Source organism: Tamandua tetradactyla, chromosome 4 (genome assembly GCF_023851605.1).
Source record: "Tamandua tetradactyla isolate mTamTet1 chromosome 4, mTamTet1.pri, whole genome shotgun sequence".
NCBI classification, from domain to species: Eukaryota; Metazoa; Chordata; class Mammalia; order Pilosa; family Myrmecophagidae; genus Tamandua; species Tamandua tetradactyla.
The window spans coordinates 80326229-80347141 of NC_135330.1; the positions used below are offsets into that span (position 1 = coordinate 80326229).

A 20913-nucleotide genomic window follows, 5' to 3' on the forward strand; every position below is an offset into this window, starting at 1 on the left:
GCATTTTACCAGAAAAATTGAGATTTTTCTTAAGAACCCCTTAACTTTTGTCTCCAGAGGGTATAAAGGAGGACCTAGCCCTAGGAAAAGAAAGGGCTGGCTGAGACTCACAGCCCCCAAGTGAAGAAAGTGCTGGGTGAGGCTTCTGAACTCCAGGGTGAAAAGATAGTGGCTGGTATACTTAGGCCTCAAAACAGACAGTGCCCTGAGCTCTTGACTGGGACTACAGATTTCTGGGCTGGGAGATTGGTGGCTGAAACTTCTGGACATTAGGTTGTGGAGTGCCCAGGGCTGTTGACCAAGGGAGTGGCAGCTAAAGCCCCTTAGTGGATGCCCACAGCTCCTATGCTCCTCCCCTTTCTGCTGGTATCTGAGGTTTGGTTCTCCCACCTGCTCATCCCCCTCTGCTTTCTTGCCAGATGACCAAGAATGAACACAGGAAGCTTTTCAGCTCCCATGCAATGGCCTTCACACCTCATATCTAGAGTGATATGACTAACATATCACTATGCTACCTTTGGAAGTCAAAGACAGTGACAGTTCCTTCTCAGACAAGTGCTATCTGGAAAAGATTACCACAGCACACCTACGAAATACAAATACATACATATAACTTTTTCCACCTCAGATCTATGCAATGAGATCTGGGTTCCCAGCTGTATTAGTTAGGGTTCTCTAGAGAAACAGAATCAACAGGGAACACTTGCAAATATAAAATTTATGAAAGTGTCTCACGTGACCGTAGGAATGCAGAGTCCAAAATCCACAGGGCAGGCTGCGAAGCCGATGACTCCGATGGATGGCCTGGATGAACTCCACAAGAGAGACTAACCAGCCAAAGCAGGAATGAAACCTGTCTCCTCTGAGTCCTCCTTAAAAGGCTTCCCATGATTGCATTTAGCATCACTAATTGCAGAAGACACTCCCCTTTGGCTGATTACAAATGGAATCAGCTGTGGATGTAGCTGACGTGATCATGACCTAATCCTATGAAATGTCCTCATTGCAACAGACAGGCCAACGCTTGCCCAATCAGATAAACAGGTACCATAACTTGGCCAAGTTGACACCTGTCCCTAACCATGACAGTCCACCCCTTGTCAACTTGGCACCTATATATATATATATATATATCACCTTAGACCATACTTAATTTCCAAATGAAAACAAATAAGCACACATTTTTTTCTTTTACCTGACAATACTCAACTGTCCTGCATATAACTGGAAACACATAAAATCTCTCCAGAATAGGGTGCAAATCCCTGGGCAACATTCATTCTTAAACTTGATATCTTAAAACTTAAATAGTATAACATGAACAGAACAGCATTACAGTCCTCGTTTCTGTAACTGATCACGTGGTCGAAGTTCATATTTATCACTACCTTCTTCCACTACCCATTCCATGCTCCCTTTCCCCTCAGCAAGCACTTCAGCTGGCCGTGGTTCTTTGCCTGGTGGGGTGACCCAAACCTTCATTCCTGAAGTTTCAGAGCCATTAGTAGTCCTGCCTGGATTGTGTCGTTGCAGTTTTCCATTGATTTTAATCACAGGGCATGGTAGTACTAATAGACGCCCCAAGGGATCTCCTATATTCCAAGAAAACTCTTCTTTACCTCCGTTATGTAGTTGCAGTCTTACTTCCTTCTGATAGTCAGGGTCAATTACCCCAGACAATAATGTAATCCCCTTGTGGTATGTTGATCCAGAGGCATAAGTAGCCCAAAGTGACCAGGTGGTAATCTTAACTTCCAGTTAGGTGGTATCACTGTTGTTTCTCCTGGAGGAAGCACACCCCGTTTTGGAACTAAAACCTGTAGACCAACAGAACTCAGGGTAGCAGGGACAGGAAGCAAAAATTTTCCTAGTGGATCACTAGGGGTAATAGTGAGTGGCACCACACGTATTTCCACCCCTTGGTTCCTGGACCCATGGATCTTGGCTATGGGAGAAACAGCACCATACAGCGGACGCTGATTCAGAGCATACACAGCTTCCTGGAGAACATTACCCCCCAGCCTTCCAAGTTTTTGCCACCTAGTTGGCACCGTAATTGAGTTTTCAAAAGGCCATTCCACCGTTCTATCAGTCCAGCTGCTTCTGGATGATGGGGAACATGGTAAGACCAGAGAATTCCATGAGCATGTGCCCATTCCCGCACTTCATTTGCTGTGAAGTGTGTTCCTTGATCTGAAGCAATACTGTGTGGAATACCATGACGATGGATAAGGCATTCTGTAAGTCCACGGATGGTAGTTTTGGCAGAAGCATTGCGTGCAGGGAAAGCAAACCCGTATCCAGAGTATGTGTCTATTCCAGTTAGAACAAATCGCTGCCCCTTCCATGAAGGGAGTGGTCCAATGTAATCAACCTGCCACCATGTAGCCGGCTGGTCACCTCGGGGAATGGTGCCATATCGGGGGCTGAGTGTGGGTCTCTGCTGCTGGCAGATTGGGCACTCAGCAGTGGCTGTAGCCACGTCAGCCTTGGTGAGTGGAAGTCCATGTTGCTGAGCCCATGCATAACCTCCATCCCTACCACCATGACCACGTTGTTCATGAGCCCATTTGGCAATACCAGGAGTTTCTGGGGAAAGAGGCTGACTGGTATCCACAGAACGGGTCATCTTATCCACTTGATTATTAAAATCTTCCTCTGCTGAAGTCACCCTCTGGTGTGCATTCACATGGGACACAAATATCTTCATGTTTTTAGCCCACTCAAAAAGGTCTATCCACATACTTCTTCCCCAGACCTCTTTGTCACCAATTTTCCAATTCTGGTCTTTCCAAGTCCCTGACCATCCAGCCAAACCATTAGCAACAGCCCATGAGTCAGTATACAAACGCACCTCTGGCCAGTTTTCCTTCCAAGCAAAATGAACAACCAGGTGCACTGCTTGAAGTTCTGCCCACTGGGAGGATTTCCCCTCACCACTGTCCTTCAAGGACACCCCAGAAAGGGGTTGTAATGCTGCAGCTGTCCACTTTCGGGTGGTACCTGCATATCGTGCTGAACCATCTCTATACCAGGCCCGAGTTTTCTCTTCCTCAGTCAATTCACTGTAAGGAACTCCCCAAGAGGCTATAGCTCTGGTCTGGGAAAGAGAAGGTAATGTGGCAGCAGGAGTGGAAACCAAGGGCATTTGTGCCACTTCTTCACGTAACTTACTTGTGCCTTCAGGACCTGCTCTGGCTCTATCTTGTATATACCATTTCAATTTTACAATAGAGTGCTGCTGTGCATGCCCAACTTTATGGCTTGGTGGGTCAGACAACACCCAACTCATGATAGATAACTCAGGTCTCATGGTAACTTGGTGGCCCATGGTTAAGCGTTCAGTCTCTATTAAGGCCCAGTAGCAGGCCAAAAGCCGTTTCTCAAAAGGAGAGTAGTTATCTGCAGCAAATGGTAAGGCTTTGCTCCAAAATCCTAATTGTCTATGTTGTGATTCTCCTATAGAGGCCTGCCAAAGGCTCCAGACAGCATCTCTATTTGCCACTGACACTTCCAGCACCATTGGATCTGCTGGATCATACGGCCCAAGTGGCAGAGCAGCTTGCACAGCAGCCTGGACCTGTCGCAGAGCCTCCTCTTGTTCAGGTCCCCACTCAAAATTAGCAGCTTTTCTGGTCACTCGATAAATGGGCCAGAGTAGCACACCCAAATGAGGAATATGTTGTTGCCAAAATCCAAAAAGACCAACTAGGCGTTGTGCCTCTTTTTTGGTTGTGGGAGGGGCCAGATGCAGCAATTTATCCTTCACCTTAGAAGGGATATCTCGACATGCCCCACACCACTGGACACCTAGAAATTTTACTGAGGTGGGAGGTCCCTGTATTTTTGTTGGATTTATCTCCCATCCTCTGACACACAAATGCCTTACCAGTAAATCTAGAGTAGTTGCTACTTCTTGCTCACTAGGTCCAATCAACATGATATCATCAATATAATGGACCAGTGTGACGTCTTGTGGGAGGCAGAAAAGATCAAGGTCTCTGTGAACAAGATTATGACATAGGGCTGGAGAGTTGATATACCCCTGAGGTAGGACAGTGAAAGTATATTGCTGACCTTGCCAGCTGAATGCGAACTGTTTCTGGTGGTCCTTACTAATAGCTATTGAGAAAAAAAGCATTTGTCAGATCAATAGCTGCATACCAGGTATCAGGGGATGTATTGATTTGCTCAAGCAATGATACTACATCTGGAACAGCAGCTGCAATTGGAGTTACCACCTGGTTGAGTTTACAATAATCCACTGTCATTCTCCAAGACCCATCTGTTTTCTGCACAGGCCAAATAGGAGAGTTAATGGGGATGTGGTGGGAATCACCACCCCTGCATCTTTCAAGTCCTTAAGAGTGGCAGTAATCTCTGCAATCCCTCCAGGAATACGGTATTGCTTCTGATTTACTATTTTGCTTGGTAGGGGCAGTTCTAGTGGCTTCCACTTGGCCTTTCCCACCATAATAGCCCTCACTGCACGAGTTAGAGAACCAACATGGGGATTCTGCCAGTTGCTCAGTATGTCTATGCTACTTATACATTCCGGAACTGGGGAAATAACTACAGGATGGGTCTGGGGGCCCACTGGACCCACTGTGAGATGGAACTGAGCTAAAACTCCATTGATCACCTGGCCTCCATAAGCCCCCACTCTGACTGGTGGTCCAGAGTGATGTTTTGGGTCCCCTGGAATTAATGTCACTTCTGAACCAGTGTCTAATAATCCCAGAAATATCTGATCATTTCCTTTTCCCCAATGCACAGCTACCCTGGTAAAAGGCCGTCGGTCTCCTTGGGGGAGACTTAGAGGAAGATTAACAGTATAAATTTGTGACAGTGTAACAGGTTTCTCCCCCATAGGGACCTGGCCTCCCCTTCATTCGAGAGGCTCTGGGTCTGTAAACTGTTTCAAGTCTGGAAATTGATTAAGGGGCTGTGACTCTGTGTTTTTGTAATTCAGGTTAGACTTCTGTTCCCTTGACCAAGAACTCTTTTGTTTATACAGCTCCAACAAGAATTTAGTAGACTGCCCTTCTATTGTATTTCTAGGCACCCCATGATTTACTAGCCAATGCCACAAATCTCTGCATGTCATATAATTTTGATGCCTCCTTTGATTTTGCTGTCTATTATAATAGCTGCGTCTACCCTGTCTTTGGTGATTAAGTGCTGCCACCTGGCTTCTGCCAACTCGGGATCCTGTCATCCCCATTGTGTTTAAGGATTCCAGTTCAGTGACAGCAGTTCCTACAGTAATATCTGACCTACAGAGAAGTGCAACCACAGAGCTCTTGAGGGATGATGGTGCTAGTCTCACAAACTTATTTCTCACTGTTCTGGTAAAAGGTGCATCCTCTGGACATTCCTGGGGTGTAAGAGCAGGCTTTGCATGATAAATCCACTCTAACATTCCGATCTCTCTAAGCCTCTGGATCCCCTCATCTACATTATACCAGGGCAGTTCTGGCATTTCAACCTCAGGTAATGTTGGCCACCTTTTGATCCATGTTTCAACCAACCACTCAAACAAGATGTTAACACCTTTTCTAACTGTTCGAGCTATAACATTGAATGCAGAATCTCTGCTTAGTGGGCCCATATCAATAAATTCAGCCTGATCCAGCCTTATATTCCTCCCACCATTATCCCACACTCTTAAAATCCATTGCCACACATATTCCCCTGATTTCTGTCTATATAAATTGGAAAACTCACACAGTTCTTTTGGAGTATAATGTACCTGCTCATGTGTGATACTTTGTACCTCACCTTTAGGGGCCTGTTGGGACTTTAGTCTAGTTATAGGTCTAGAAGAAATGAGGGGTGGTGGGGGTGGGTCATGAAAAGAATTAGAAATATCTTCCAAGCCATTTGCTTCAGAGCTTTCATTTGCAGTTTCATCTGGTGAAACAGGATTAATCACTCTAGGGCTAATCCCTTCAGGAGGAGGTTGGGTGGCCAATTCTTCAAGGCAGGCTGGAGGTGGGGTGGCTATGTCCTCAGGGAAGACTATTACAGGGTTATCTAGAGAAGGCTCAGCATGGTCTATGGTTTCAACCTCACCCCCGACATCATTATGAATCCATATGTCACCATCCCATTTTTCAGGGTCCCACTCCTTTCCAATCAATGCCCTCACTTTAACGGCAGACACCATGCAAGACTGAGATTTCACTTTACCTTGTAAAGTTGTTACTCTAACAATAAGATTCTGAGTCTGATTTTCAGAGATCTCAAGTCTACGGCTACAGGAAATAAGATTTTCCTTCAGGATACTCATAGAAACGTCTACATCTTTCAGACGGCGCTTAAGCTTCTCGTTTGAAGCCTTAAGCCCATCCCTTTCACCCTTTAATGTAGGCAGTGTATCTAACAACAACCAACCAACATCTCTATAATTCTTATTTCTACAAAACTCTGTAAAGGTGTCAAAAACATTATCCCCCAGGGTCTGGCTTTGTACAAGCGAAGCATTAGGAGAATCGAATGATGATATTTTGACTATCTCCTTTGCCAACTCAGTCCATGGATTGGGAGTGTCATTCTGATTATGGGAATCAGAGTCCTTAGTGTCTCTGAGTCCAGTCAGAGTAGAAAACCATTCATAAAAACCCATTTTTAAGATTCTGTTCCTTAAGAACCACTCCTGGTACCAAGATGTATTAGTTAGGGTTCTCTAGAGAAACAGAATCAACAGGGAACACTTGCAAATATAAAATTTATGAAAGTGTCTCACATGACCATAGGAACGCAGAGTCCAAAATCCACAGGGCAGGCTGCGAAGCTGATGACTCCGATGGATGGCCTGGATGAACTCCACAGGAGAGACTCACCAGCCAAAGCAGGAATGGAACCTGTCTCCTCTGAGTCTTCCTTAAAAGGCTTCCCATGATTGCATTTAGCATCACTAATTGCAGAAGACACTCCCATTTGGCTGATTACAAATGGAATCAGCTGTGGATGTAGCTGACGTGATCATGACCTAATCCTATGAAATGTCCTCATTGCAACAGACAGGCCAGCGCTTGCCCAATCAGATAAACAGGTACCACAACTTGGCCAAGTTGACACCTGTCCCTAACCATGACACCAGCTATTAAGCAGAGCCCAGAAAAAATGGAAAGCATATTTGATTCAGTTCTTACAATGCATAATTCTAATTGGACTGATATTCAGTCAAAAACAGATGAGCTATTGAACTCAGAAGAAAGAAGAGTTGTAATTGAAGAGGCTCTTGATCATGATAACAGTTTCAGTGTGCTAATGTTGCCAGAATGTAATGCACCAGAAATGGACTGACTTTTATAAAGGGATTTATTCTTACACATTTACAGTTCTGAGGCCTTTAACATGTTCAAACAAAGGCATCCAGAGAAACTTATCCTGACTCCTAACAAAGGTTGATATCTGCCAAATCAAAACACATGTAGCTAGCATCTGGTCCTTGTTCCTGGTTCTGTTTTCAGTGGCTTCCTCTCTAAGCATCTGTGGATCCTCACTTAGCTACTCCAAGGCAAAATTGGTTTTCATCTGTAATATACAAAGGAGAAACAGTATAGGTTAATCATTCCCATTGCCAGAGGGAGAAATCTAAAGACAAAGTAGGTTCACAGAATTCAAACAGCTCTGAAAACCGGCAAGACAAATTGCACTTGATTTAAATGACTATATTATAGATATGCTATCTATTGGGCCTCATTATCAACCTTGATAGAACAGCAGTCCCACCCTTTCCAAGGGCGTATGCAGGAGTCCTGCTCTCTCCAAATGCTGGAGCGAGAGTTGCAATCTTGCAGAACATTGAGGAGACCACCTTATTCTCAGCTCTATCTTCTCCAAACATCAGGGCAGCACTTGGATTATCTTGCCTCTTAGGGCACATTCTTAACCCCATAAGAGCAATGGATGGCATGCAGGCTCTCCCTTATACCCAAGGAATGGGTACCAAAAGTCTTCCTGAACATTGAGGCAGAAGGTTTGCCCTCTGCCTTAAGAGCAAACTCACCCTTTCATGTAAATGGGTGGGTCTACTCTCCTAATCCAAGATTTCCTGGCTCTATACCTTAGCTTCATGATTCTGCCTTTGAAGCAATTTTTCCTTCATTCTGTCCTTTTAGACTAGTCTAGCAGTGGTTCTGTTTAATACATATCTCACAAAAAATATTTTTGATTTAGCATGTAGCATACAGGAATCAAAGCCATCAAGCTATAAGACTTTTCCCAAATCCTTTCTGGATAACTCCATCTCCAAGCCAGGCTTTTTATGAAATGGCTTATTTGTTTAATGTTTGCTTAAATTCACAATGGGCTCTATTTTATGGGGTCTTGCTCTCTGGAAGCCCAGAATTTTAAATACCATCAATTTCTGGTTTCTTTGTACCCAAGGGTGCAGTTCTCAACTTATCCTTTTCCTGTGATGTCTTCTTATAAGTTCCAAGGAGAAACAAGGCTGCATTTTCCACATTTTGTTTGAAAATTTCCTCAGCTAAGTATCCCAGGCTATGGCCTTCAAATGCTGCCTACCCTCCACCACCAGTGCTCAAATTTGCCAAATTCTCTGCCACTTTAAAACAAGGGTCACCTTTCTTCCAGTTTGCATGGCACAGTTATCATTTCTGGCTAAGGCCTCATCAGAAGTACCTTTAGAGTCTGTATTTCTAACAGTCTCTTCAAAATAATACAGGCCTTCTCTATCAATCATATCACAAATCTTCCTGAACCTTCCCTTTATCCATGTAAAAAGCCATTCCAACATTTTTAGTATTTGCAAACCACAGCATCCCACTTCTCTGGTACCAAAATCTGTTCCCGTTTGCTAATGCTGCTGGAATGCAATATACCAGAAATGGATTGGCTTTTATAAAGGGGATTTATTAATTTGCAAGTTTGTAACTCTACGGCCTTTAAAATGTCAAAACTAAGACATCCGGAAAAACATGCCTTAAATCTTAAGAAAGGCCAATGTCTATCACATGGGAAGGCATGTGGCTGGCATCTGTTGGTCCTTGTTCCTGCTTCTGGTGCTTCCTGTCTTTGGTGCAGCAGCTTCCTCTCTAAGTATCTGTGGATCCTCACCTAGCTACTAAGGGAAAAACTTTGGGTTACTTCTCTTAGCTTAACATCTCCTGGGGTTGGAAGTTTCTTTCCTACAGACTTCTCGGTTCAAATGGCTCTCTCAGCTCCTTCTCCATCTCCAGATGTCTAATCTCTGTATTAGCTATCCAAACATCTGTGCTGGCACTCCATGTATCTTCACATGTTTGTGTCTGCATCAGTTCTGAACTCTTCCCCTTTCTTGGAGTTTTCTTAAAGTTTCCAGTAAGCAAATTAAGACCCAATGTGAATGGGTGAAGTCACATCTCAATCTAATCGAAAGTTACCACCTGCAATTGGATGTGTCACCTCTTCAAGGATACAACCTAACCAGGAGGTCCCACCCTACAATACTGGATCAGGATTAAATGAACACGCCTGCCCCCACAAGATTGAATGAGGATTAAAAGCACATGTTTTTTCTGGAGTACAAACAGTTTAAAGAGCACAATAATTCTTTAAGCAATAATAATCTAGGAAATGCAGTACACATCCCTGGAAAACCTATCCATTCCACAAGTTGACCCCCATTAGAGTACAAATGAACAAGCCACCAGGACAAAATTGGATCATTATAAAGCTTGCGTTATAATGGACCTCTGTAAACTGGTGCTTAAACAAAATAACTTGAGTAAAGTACAAGAAGTCATCCAAGATCAAAAGGAAATCCCCTCAGGATTTCTAGGAGGGTATTCAGGGCTTAATGCATGTTTACTAATAAACCCTAAAGACTAAATAAATAAACATGATATAAATCAGTCCTTTATTTGCCAGAGTTTTTTGCAAATTTCAAGATTTCTGGGAAATTACAAAAGCTGGAAGAAAACTAGGTAAACCAATATTTGATCTTATGGAAATTACCTTTAAAGATTTTTATAATCAGGATTCTGCATGTAAAAAAAAGAAGCAATATACTTACCTAGCTAACCTCAATGTTAATCTCTTAGGAGAAGTCCTGAGTAAGACTTTGAAGCAGTCAAAGAAGTCTGTGAAATGCAAGACTCCAGTGGACCCAGGGAAAGCCGTGGTCTCTGGCAGCAATGTGTCTACTGAAATAAGGAATGATGCAGATTGACATGAAAGGAAACAAAATGTGTATCAGCAACCTAATGCCCATAGCTGACAAGAGATGAAGATAATGACCCGGAACGATGAGTCCCTGGGGTACTTTCCACCAGTAAAGAAATAATCTATCCTGATCAGCCATTGGAACATGAGATCTCACTCCAAGTGGGTACAAAACTAGTTACTTTCCCAGTGGATATGGGAGCAACTTATTCAATTTTAAATCCTGAACTTAATTGTACTTCAAAGGAATCCATCACTGTTTGGGGCATGTCTGGAGTTGCTAATAACAGATTGTGCCCAAAGTTGCTGCAAAGCCAAATTAGAGATCAATTGGCTTACAAATTTCTATACAAGCAAACATATCTTTCTAACCTGATGAAATGAACTTACAGGGTCTAGCAATCCATACCTGTGCTTTGCAAGCAGCAATTTTAAGCCTGCCCAGAAAGAATCAGTGTACCCAAAACATCAAGCAACAAATTCATATTAAGGTATGGGCTAAAGAGGTTCCCTGGGGTGAGCCAAAGATGTTCAGGAAGTCATGTAAGATTGTGGCTGGACATCATTCCACCACATTTAAAACAATATCCACTTATATGAGAAGCCAGAGAGCACATTATTTAATTGCCATTAATTAACATAATTCTAGAATGGATTCTAATGAGACCCTCTCAATCAGACTTTGACACCATTATTTTGTCAGTGCTAAAACCAAATATTCTAGTTTGCTAACTTCTGGAATGCAATATGCCAGAAACTGAACACCTTTTTGTTTCCCACATGGGCAGACACCAGGATTGAATGGAGCCACAGTGACCTGCCCCAGAACAGCTTTTAAATGGCTTTTATTAAGTTGCAAGTCTACAATTCTAAGACTATGAAAATGTCCCAATTGAAGCAAGTCTATAAAATTTCCAAATAAAGGCACCAACAAGAAGTTACCTGTACTTAAGAAAGGCTGAATTAGGGTTTCTCTCTCAACTGGAAAGGCACATGGCTAACACTGTGATGTCTGCTAGCTTTCTCTTCAGGCTTCCTGGTTCAGGAAGCTGCCCTGAAGACATATTCCTTCTTCATCTCCAAAGATCTCTGGCACCATGGGCTCTCAGCCTCATGGCTCTGCCACGGCTCTGCTCAGCTCTGCTGTGGCTTTCTTGTGTCTTTTGAAAAGGACTCTCTCCAAAACATTTCTTCTTTTAAAAGATTCCAGTAAACTACTCAAGCTCCACCTGGAATGGGTGGAGTCACATATCCTTATATTCAAAAGCTAATACCCAGAATTGGGTGAGTCACATCTCCATGAGATAATCTAATCAAATTTCAAACCTATGGTGCTGAATAAGGATTAGAAGAAACAATTGTTCCCACAAGATTGATTAAGATTAAAACATGGCTTTTTTAGGATACATAAATCCTTTCAAACTAGCCCACCATGGATTCAAGATTACAGACTTGACCAAGATTTGATGGCTATAAATCAAATAATAGAAGATATACATCCAACTAGGGTTTACTCTATATGCTCTTTTCATCAATATTTCTGAGGCATATACTTGGTTTTTGGTTTTAGATGTCTTCTATTGCATCCCATTAGATAAAGATTCTCAAAACCTTTTTCCCTTCGAGTGTGAGGAATCTGACACAGAAATAAAACAGAAATATTATTGGGCTATATTTCCTCAAGGTTTGAAAAATATCCTTATTCTATTTGGACAAGCCTTGTCCAGAGGTCTCCAGGTAGTAATCTCCATAAGAAGCATTTTCTTCAATATGTAGATGATATTCTTACAGCTAGAAGAATCCTCAGACACTAACACCATAGCAATGCTAACAAGCTAGTCAGGAAAGCATATAAATTATCTGAGGAAAGGGCTGAGATTGCACAGACCCATTACAAATACCTAAGATTTGAGCTCTCTCTGTCTACAAGGACAACACACTCTGCTGCTTAGTAGAAAAGAGGCTCTTTGATGAGTAGCCATGACAAAGACCAAAAAAGAACTCAGAGGGTTCTTGGGTGTGGCCAGCTACTATTGACTGTAGATAACCAATTTTGGATTAATAGCCAAACCCATATATCTGGCCCTGAAGGGAGAGCAAAAAGAACTTTGGAATGGACACCAGCATATACAATTGCCTTTCAAAGTTTAAAGGATAAATTGATGTCAGCTCCAGACTTGGGGCTCCCTGACCCTATGAGAGAATTTAACCTCTGTCCATAAAAAGCAAAGCATTGCCTTAAGAGAGCTAGTGTAGCCTTTTGGAGGAAATATGTGGCCAGTGGCTTATTTGTCAAAATAGCTTGATAGGGTGACCCAAAGATTGCCTACTTTTTAATACACAGTGGCATTCAATTGTGAACTCCTTCAAGAAGCTGAAAAATTTACTTTAGGCTTCCCAACCCATATTCTAACCCCCTACTATGTCCTTATCATATTAGAACAAAAAGGGGATGACAGCTCCCTATGGAAAGACTGAGTCATTATTGAACAGTGCTGTTGAACAATTCAAATTTTATCCTAAAGACTATAAATATGCTCAATGCTGCCACCTTTCACCCAGAAAAATAAAAACTGCAGGAGTGGACTTGCCCAAAATATGATTGTGTACAGTTGTTGGATGAAGTCTATTCAGACAAGGTGATGTCTCTTCTGCCTGGAACTTCAGTGCAAAGGAAAGAAGATTTAGTTGCCATTCAGAAAACCCTAAAGCTGGGTGCAGATCAGACAGTTACCCTATACTCAGATTCGAGATATGCTTTTGTCATTTTGCATGCTCATATAGCATGCAAATATAAGAAATGATTTATAATCATTTACAAATTTTAAGTGATTTATAAAGAACATGGTCTGTTAACCACAGCAAACAAGGAATTAAGCATGTAGAATCTAATTTTCAAAATGTTAGATGCAATAGTGTATTAAAATTAGCCATTGTCCATTCTTAGCTTCATCATGGCATTTCTCTGAACTCTTAGCTTTTCCTGGGCTCTCTTCCCTCTTATTAAAGACCCCAGTAAGGGGATTACAACCTACTTTAATGGGGTGGTTCTCATTGCAATTAAAATAAACTAATCAATGTTCCCACCTATAATGGGTCTGTACCTACAGGAATGGAATAAAAGAACACGGACTTTACTCAGATAAATGGCAGCTTCAAACAACCACAATGGAATAGCAATCTATTAGTGAAAAAGAGGGACACATAGAAGAGAAAAGGAAATAGGAAACAGTTAAAAAAAAAAAAAGCAAATATTAAGGTACCAGCTACCAACACAAATGGATTGGAAATTAAACTATATGTAAATAAACAGAACATCAAAAATAAAATACTAAGATTGAGAGATTTTGTTAGAAAACAAAATTGTTTTCCACTTACATAGCTTCAAATAAAATTAAAGAAAAGATGCCACTATAAGGACAGAAAAAGATATACCATGAGAAACTGAACAATAGAAAACTGGTAATAATTTTCCTATCAGAATCTGTAAACTTTATATACTAAGGTAAGCAACATTTCTTCAGATAAAGAGAAATATTTTGTAATGACAAAGGTGCCCTTCAACTTCAGAGATACTGCAAAACTGATTCTCTGTGCACATGGTAATATTGTTTCCTGTTTTATATGACTTGGCTTGTCAGACTTAAAAGAATGGTACATATGACCACAGTTAGCCTTTCTAGTGGCCTGGGTTAGTATTCATTCTGGAGTAGCATTCCTTTGTTCTTCCTAATTGTGAAGCTTTGCATAAATATGTTTTCATTTGCAGTGTAAGACTGTACAGATTATAACAGTGCATATCTATCTTCAACCTTGAAAGGCAAAACCTATTTATGCATAAGCATTTTCATTAGATTACTATATGAAATATAAAAATTCCTCTGACTTACAATAGTAAGTATAGATTTTATAGGTATAGGACTGCATATTTTCATGTAAGTTAATAGATGTTTCTCTAGAATAAAGTATTTCATTGTTAAAGCTCTATAATTTGTATTAAAAGGAAGCAGGGAACATCTATTTTTAAACATAAAGCTGACTTCATTCTTTTTTTTTAGAAGTGACTTTATTCTTTTTTGATGACATCAGAAAAGTGCTGAATATTGATTCCTAGTGTTTGTTGTACTTTATTTGTAACAAATGTTAAAGATCTCAAGTTACCATGCATAGAATATAGAATGTCATGTTGATAGATTATATAAGTGGTATAATAGTTTTATCTGCCTACCTTTCACCACATTATATACAGTATTATGTTAACAGAACATATGTTTCTTTCTAGTTTAATATTTTATTTCTACTGTAACAGTTCAATATTTTATTTCTACTGTGACAGACATTGTGTGTGCTACAAAGTTGAATGCTGTTGGAAATAGTCAAAATAAATTAATCAAGTCACTTTCACTTAAGAGCATTTGCATCATAAACATAATTATGATGTTTCTCTCCAAGGGTTGTCAATCACTTGAAGAAATTGTTAATAACCAAGCTCTTGATTCTTTCCACTTTTGGTACAATCTTCTGTACCAATGCTTTGTATTATACCAGAACCCATCTGCAGCTTGAGCATACCATCTTTTATAGGAGATGCCACAATAAAGTGTTTAGGCTATAAAATTTTAGGACACAGTTTTTCATTACAGCACAATATGAGTGTGTACATGGAAACACATAGCTTTGTATGTTTGTTCCTTATTTCCAAAGTACTTCTGACTCTTAAAATTATTGTAGTCTGGTAGTGCCTCAAATGTTAGTAACCTTTTTAAATTACAACTTTTCCAGAATTTGTTTTTTGTATTTTAATGTTTCTCAAGAAGATGGTTTCTAGTTGAGCCGTAATTTGAATGCATTGTTCTCAGGGCTGATTGTACTAAAAGCTGAAGTTTCACTATTTTAAAACTAACTGCCTAACAGTGCACTGCAGAATTTCTCAAATGGTAATGCAGTGATACATACAAACAAATTGTATACAACTCAATTATAGTAACATACTTAATGTATATACTAAGTACTTAAGAAAAAATTGAAGCTGAGCATCTATGCTGGAATCTTGCCATCTATTTTTATTTTAGGATAGAATTTGGTAGTCTGATTTTGGAATTTAACCTTTGGCATGAACCCCAAAGATAGTTTTATGCTCAGACCTTAATGTAGTGTTTCTCCAACATATTTAGGGCCAATAAACTGAAAATTCATAATGCTGTTTTGGGCTCATTTGTAGGAGCCAAAGGGTTAAAACAAGACCTACAGAACTTGTTGGGAGCAGCTGGCATCCCTGGGTGGGCAAGAAACTGAGGAGATTGTTACTTACTTTGTTTGGAACAGTCTGAGAGGAACAGAATGTCCATTTACTCCCAAATGGTTATGTTATGTATGAATAAAATTAAGTACTTTGTTTCCTCAGGAAAAGCAGGCATGCCTTTTGTTACCCTGCAGTATATAAGCAGGATCTGGGTCAGAATAAAGTTGTCTGTTGTTTGCTAAAGTTAAGCTTCAGACACCCTGATCCCATCTGTCTATCTATTTCTCTCTTTCAGTCTCTCTCCCTCTCTCTTTCTCATCATTCCTTAATATCCTTTGAGCTCCATCTCATAGAAGCAACATCTGGTGCCCAACATGGGGCTCAAAGAAGAAGACTTCAAAACAATATTAAGGAACCAAGGAAAAGTCTCCATTAGAGGGACATGTGTCCAGCTGATAGAAGAGGACTCGAGTCATATTGGTAAGTGAGCATTTTCCTTGGAGCATCAGGGTAATGGGTAATCACAATAAGCAGCTGGAGGAGTATGCATGTATGTATGTTTGTATGTTTGTGTGTTGAAAACATTGTTAGGATGCCATTACAAAAATAAGGTTCTGATAAAGTTTAAGAGTTATTTGTATTTTAAAGAAAAAGACTTTGTGTATGAAACAGAGAAGAGCTTAAAGTAGACTCCCCATAGTGAGATGGAAGACATTGAGGGAAAAGGAGTGAAGAAAGTTCTGAGCTGAAAACATTTTTCCATAACAATTCAGTGAGGCCACAGGGGCAATAACAGAAGGGAGTTTAGGAAAAATAAAGAAACTAGGTTCTTGTTGTTAGGAAGAAAATAGTAAAGGGAAATGGTTAATAGCATAAGGATGACACAGCCAGGAAATATAGCCAGAGACAAGGTAACTCTAGTTGGAAAAAAAGTCTTAAAAAGCTTTTTCAAAAAGAGCTATTTCTAAAAAAAAAAAGATAGAAAAATTGAGAGAATATTTGGAGTAATTAAAGGAGAGAAAGGACAAACAAAATAAGAAAAATATAGGACAAAGCCTAAACCAATATAATAATTGCAAAGAGTTTGTAAAAATGGAAATTATGGTCAAAATCAAGAAAAATTTAATGAGTCTAAAATGACAACGTTTTCTTGGACTCTTAGCCTGTTCTAATGAAAAGATATAAAAAAATTTTTCTAGATAATCAGTGTAAAAAGCAAAGAGTCTGTGTTTTATCAAAATAACTTATGTTAACTTTTATCATGTCATTATCTGTATAAAACAATACTTATTTTCTCCTGGGTATCATCATACTGGCAAAAAACTGTTTCTTTTCTTGTCCCAAACCAGGTGGCTTAATCTATTACTCTAAGGAATATTGCTGTAGATGAATCTATTATTGGCCAAATAATATTCAAATCATATAAATACCTAAATTCCTTTAAGCCAAAATATCTTAATGCTTTGTCCAGTGTTTATATAAACTACATATGTATAAACTAAATTTATCCCAAAATAACCATGGCTTATGTTGGGAGCAGATCAGATTTGAGGGCTGAATGCAAGGAAAAAATCTACTTGTGGAGTCTGTTCTTTTCACCTGATGTTGCCATTACACGCAGCTGATGTTGCTATTGCATGGCCTTGGTAAGAAACAGTTAAAACGTGCATTCTAGCTGGAGGACTGGCTATCCTCCCAGAAGGAGGTGTAGATTAATAAAGATATCTAGGTCCCAGGAAGCTCCTCTTGGGCCCTAACCAGTTCCCTGAGGACCCAACTGGGCCTGGTCATGTAAGTAAATTGGAATTTGGCCACTATTGTGGGAAAATATCATAAAAACTGCATGCAATAAATTTAAAATCACCAAAAATGCACAGCCAATTATAAAAAATCCACATTCCAGCAATACTTTTCAATCATTTTTAAAAATTCACTTTAAAAAATCTGGTCATTTACTATGGGTACCAGTCACTATTGACACTCTGCTTTCATTTTTGCTACTCGTCACTTTAAGGATTCCTAATTACATGTTACAGAACTTGTTTGATATTTTACAAGCAGATACTGCTTTATTAAGGAAAAGGCAGTTAACAGCTGTGGCTGAACAAGAATTGCATTCAAGAAGAACAGTTTGTTCAAATAAATCTAGAAAAGCCTGTTGATTATATTATTTTCTTTACCTTACAATCTCCCACAGACCTATTTTGGCAAGATGGTGCTTTAGAATAGATCTTTTTACCAACCAATCGACAAAAATGCTTAAATACATATCTGCAAGGACACTAAAGTCTGTGCTCTTGAAACAAAAAGGGGGAGATGATGATCAGGAAGATGATGTTGTGAAAGTAAGTACACCTAAAGATCGATTAGCAAAAGCACTGTTCACTTAAAAATTTTTAAACATTTATGATAATTCATCACAGATTTCTGCAGAACAACATTTTAGTAATTTGGGAAAGAAAAATGATACAACCCAAACAGAAGTGCAGCTGCAGCTGATCTATTGGAAAGATGTTAAAGATGAGTTATGGAAACCAGGCATGATAAAGGTGTGGGGAAGGGGATTTGCTCTTGTCATTGCAGATGACAGAACCTTGGTTTGGATTCCCTCAAAGAGAATAAAACCCAGACATGTGAACCCGGATGAAAATAACTAAATGGGTGATGTATGTTATAGGACATATAACACTAATTGCTGAAAGGCAAGGACAAAATTATACTTACTGGGCTTATATTTCTAACCCACTTATGCTGCAGGCCCTAATATGGGCAGATCCAACTTTACCAAAATATCTGAATACAAGTTTAGGATTCCCAGGTCCAGTAGATTCAAAACTTCCAAAACTACTTAAAGAAGAAGAAAAATGGTATCAAATTTAACTCTTCCATTTTTAGAAAGACCCATATGCATAACTCTATGGAATCAAATGATACTTGCCTGTTAGATGGGAAGGAAAGTTGGAATGGATGGCAGTTACATCATATAGACTGAGCAGTTATCATAATTAATGATTCCTATGGAATTGTAAGAGATGTGGCCCCTGTGTGGTTGGAGATAACTGAGACTATATGGACAGGCAAGCTAAATCAGAGTTTAATACATAAAGGATGATTTGTGCCAAATTTTGGGGATGATAAATACATTATTCAGAGAAAATTTTCCTAGGACTGGGACCAATTTTTATAGCAAATTCTAGTAACTATAACTTCTTTTTAAATAGCAGCCATAAACACTATATTCATATAGGAAATCAAACTTTTAATTGTGAGAATTATTTTCTATTCACTTGTCTCCAAGCATTTATGTTGCAGGAAAATGAGACGATTATAGCAGCATGAAAAAGAAGAGGTATTTGGCTGCTGGTGCAGATGTCAAGATCCTGGAAATCCTCTCCAGAAACCCAAGTCCTGATCCATTTGGCAAAAGTATATCTGAAAAGGACTAAGAGACTAATTGGACTCATTATTAGAGCTGTCATTAGAATCATTGGAATTATCACAGTGGCTGTGATTACTGGAACTGTATTGTTAAGTTTGGGGCTGTTTATACTCTTTCTCTTCCTCCTCAGCTGTGTTAAACAACAAATAATCAAAGTCATAGAGCTTGACTGGTAGACAATGATGGGTAAGCCCCTTCCTTCAGAGCTTAAGGGCAACCTAAGACAGGCACAGTCATGAAGCAGAGCCACCCTAACAGTGTGATTCTTGCAAAAACTCTTGGCTCCCTCCTGAATCAAAGTCAGAGAGCTTGACTGGTGGCCAATGAAGGGTAAGCCCCTTTCTTCAGAGCTTAAGGGCAACCTAAGACAGGCACAGTCACCTTGGCTAATAAAATAAAAAGGGGGAAATGTAGGAGCCAAAGGGTTAAAACAAGACCTGCAGAATTTGTTGGGAGCAGCTGGCGTCCCTGGGTGGGCAAGAAACTGAGGAGATTGTTACTTGCTTTGTTTGGAACAGTCTGGGGGGAACAGAATAGAATGTTTGTTTACCCCCAAATGGTTATGTTAAGTATGAAGAAAGTTAAGTACTTTGTTTCTTCAGGAAAAGCAGGCATGCTTTTTGTTATCCTGCAGTATATAAGCAGGATCTGGTTCAAAATAAAGTTGTCTGTTGTTTGCTAAAGTTAAGCTTCAGACACCCTGATCCTGTCTGTCTCTTTCTTTCTTTCAGTCTCTCTCTCTCTCTCTTTCTCATCATTCCTTAATATCCTTTGAGCTCCGTCTCATAGGAGCCAACACTCATTAAAATGCTTACATATTGAATTATATAATATGAACTCAGAACACATTATCTATGGGAAAATATGGCTCTTAAAAAGTATAAGAGCAAAACTATAGGCATATTTTCATAAATAGCACAAGTAATTGAAGTAAGCAATTACTTCAAAAAAAATCCAACTGTTTTGGATTTTTCTTGTGTCATAGCATTTCAAACTTTTAAAACCTTTTCTCTGCATCAAAACAGGTGATAGGCAACAAAGGCCTAACAAAAAAATTAGGGGGGAAAATCCTAAAATTGAGAGAATTCAATTTATTAACTTTAGTAATTTTTTTCTATGAACTGAGTATATGGCATCAGTATTCAATTTTGTCAGGGAACATTTGGATTTAGCTTAAGAAACACTGATGTCCTGTGGGAACAGCTTGAATTAGCTATATAATTTAGTGTTCTACATTAAGTAAGCATCTAAACATGAACCTCACTACCAAGTGAGGTCAAGTGCCTGAAAAGTGCTGCACACATTTAGTAAGCATATTTTCCTTATGTGAAAGATGCACTATAGCAGTGTGTATTAGTTAGAGTTCTCTATAGAAACAGAATCAACAGGTAACACTCACAAATATAAAATTTATAAAAGTGTCTCATGCAACCGTGGGAACACAGAGTCCAAAATCTGCAGGGCAGGCTGTGAAGCCGATGATTCCAACTCCACAGAGGAGGCTTGCCAGCAAAGCAGGAAGAGAGCCTGTCTCCTGAATCCTCCTTAAAAGACTTCCAGTGACTCGATTGAGCAATACTTACTGCAGAAGACACTCCCCTAGGCTGACAACAAATGGAATCAGCTGTGGATGCAGTTGATGTGATTATGACCTAATTCTATGAAATGTCCTCATTGCAGCAGACAGGCCAGCACTTGCCCAACCAGACAAATGGGTACCACCACCTGGTCAAGTTGACACATGAAGCTGACCATGACAGTCCACCCCTTGTCAACTTGGCAGCCATATATATCACCTTAAACCATACCTAATTTCTAAATAAAAGACATTAAACACATATTTTTTTCTTTCACCTAACATGATTCATCAGTATCATGAATACTGATGCCATGCTGTGTGGAATACTCAAATGTCCTGCATATAACTGGAAACAGACAATCTCTCCAGATTAGGGTGCAAGTCCTTGGGTAATAGTCATTCTTAAATTTGATATCTTACAATTTAAATAGTAATAAAGAAACAAAACAGCATCGCTGTCCTCATTTCTGTAACTCATCA

General features: G+C 39.8%; 2 long non-coding RNA genes across 2 annotated transcripts in view; one reads left to right on the forward strand and one right to left on the reverse strand.

The window, feature by feature from the left end:
- The first annotated feature begins 24 nt into the window (after window positions 1–24).
- Window positions 25–19558, forward strand: LOC143681118 (uncharacterized). Its single transcript, XR_013174371.1, has 2 exons — window positions 25–15895; window positions 17613–19558. It is a non-coding gene; the product is annotated as an uncharacterized LOC143681118 (long non-coding RNA).
- Window positions 7288–20913, reverse strand: part of LOC143681121 (uncharacterized) — a 163088-nt gene continuing 149462 nt past the window's right edge. Inside the window, exons 2-3 of the long non-coding RNA XR_013174375.1 lie at window positions 10025–10154; window positions 7288–7542 (exon numbers count right to left, since the gene is read on the reverse strand). This is a non-coding gene — a long non-coding RNA (uncharacterized LOC143681121). The remainder of the gene's footprint in view (window positions 7543–10024; window positions 10155–20913) is intronic.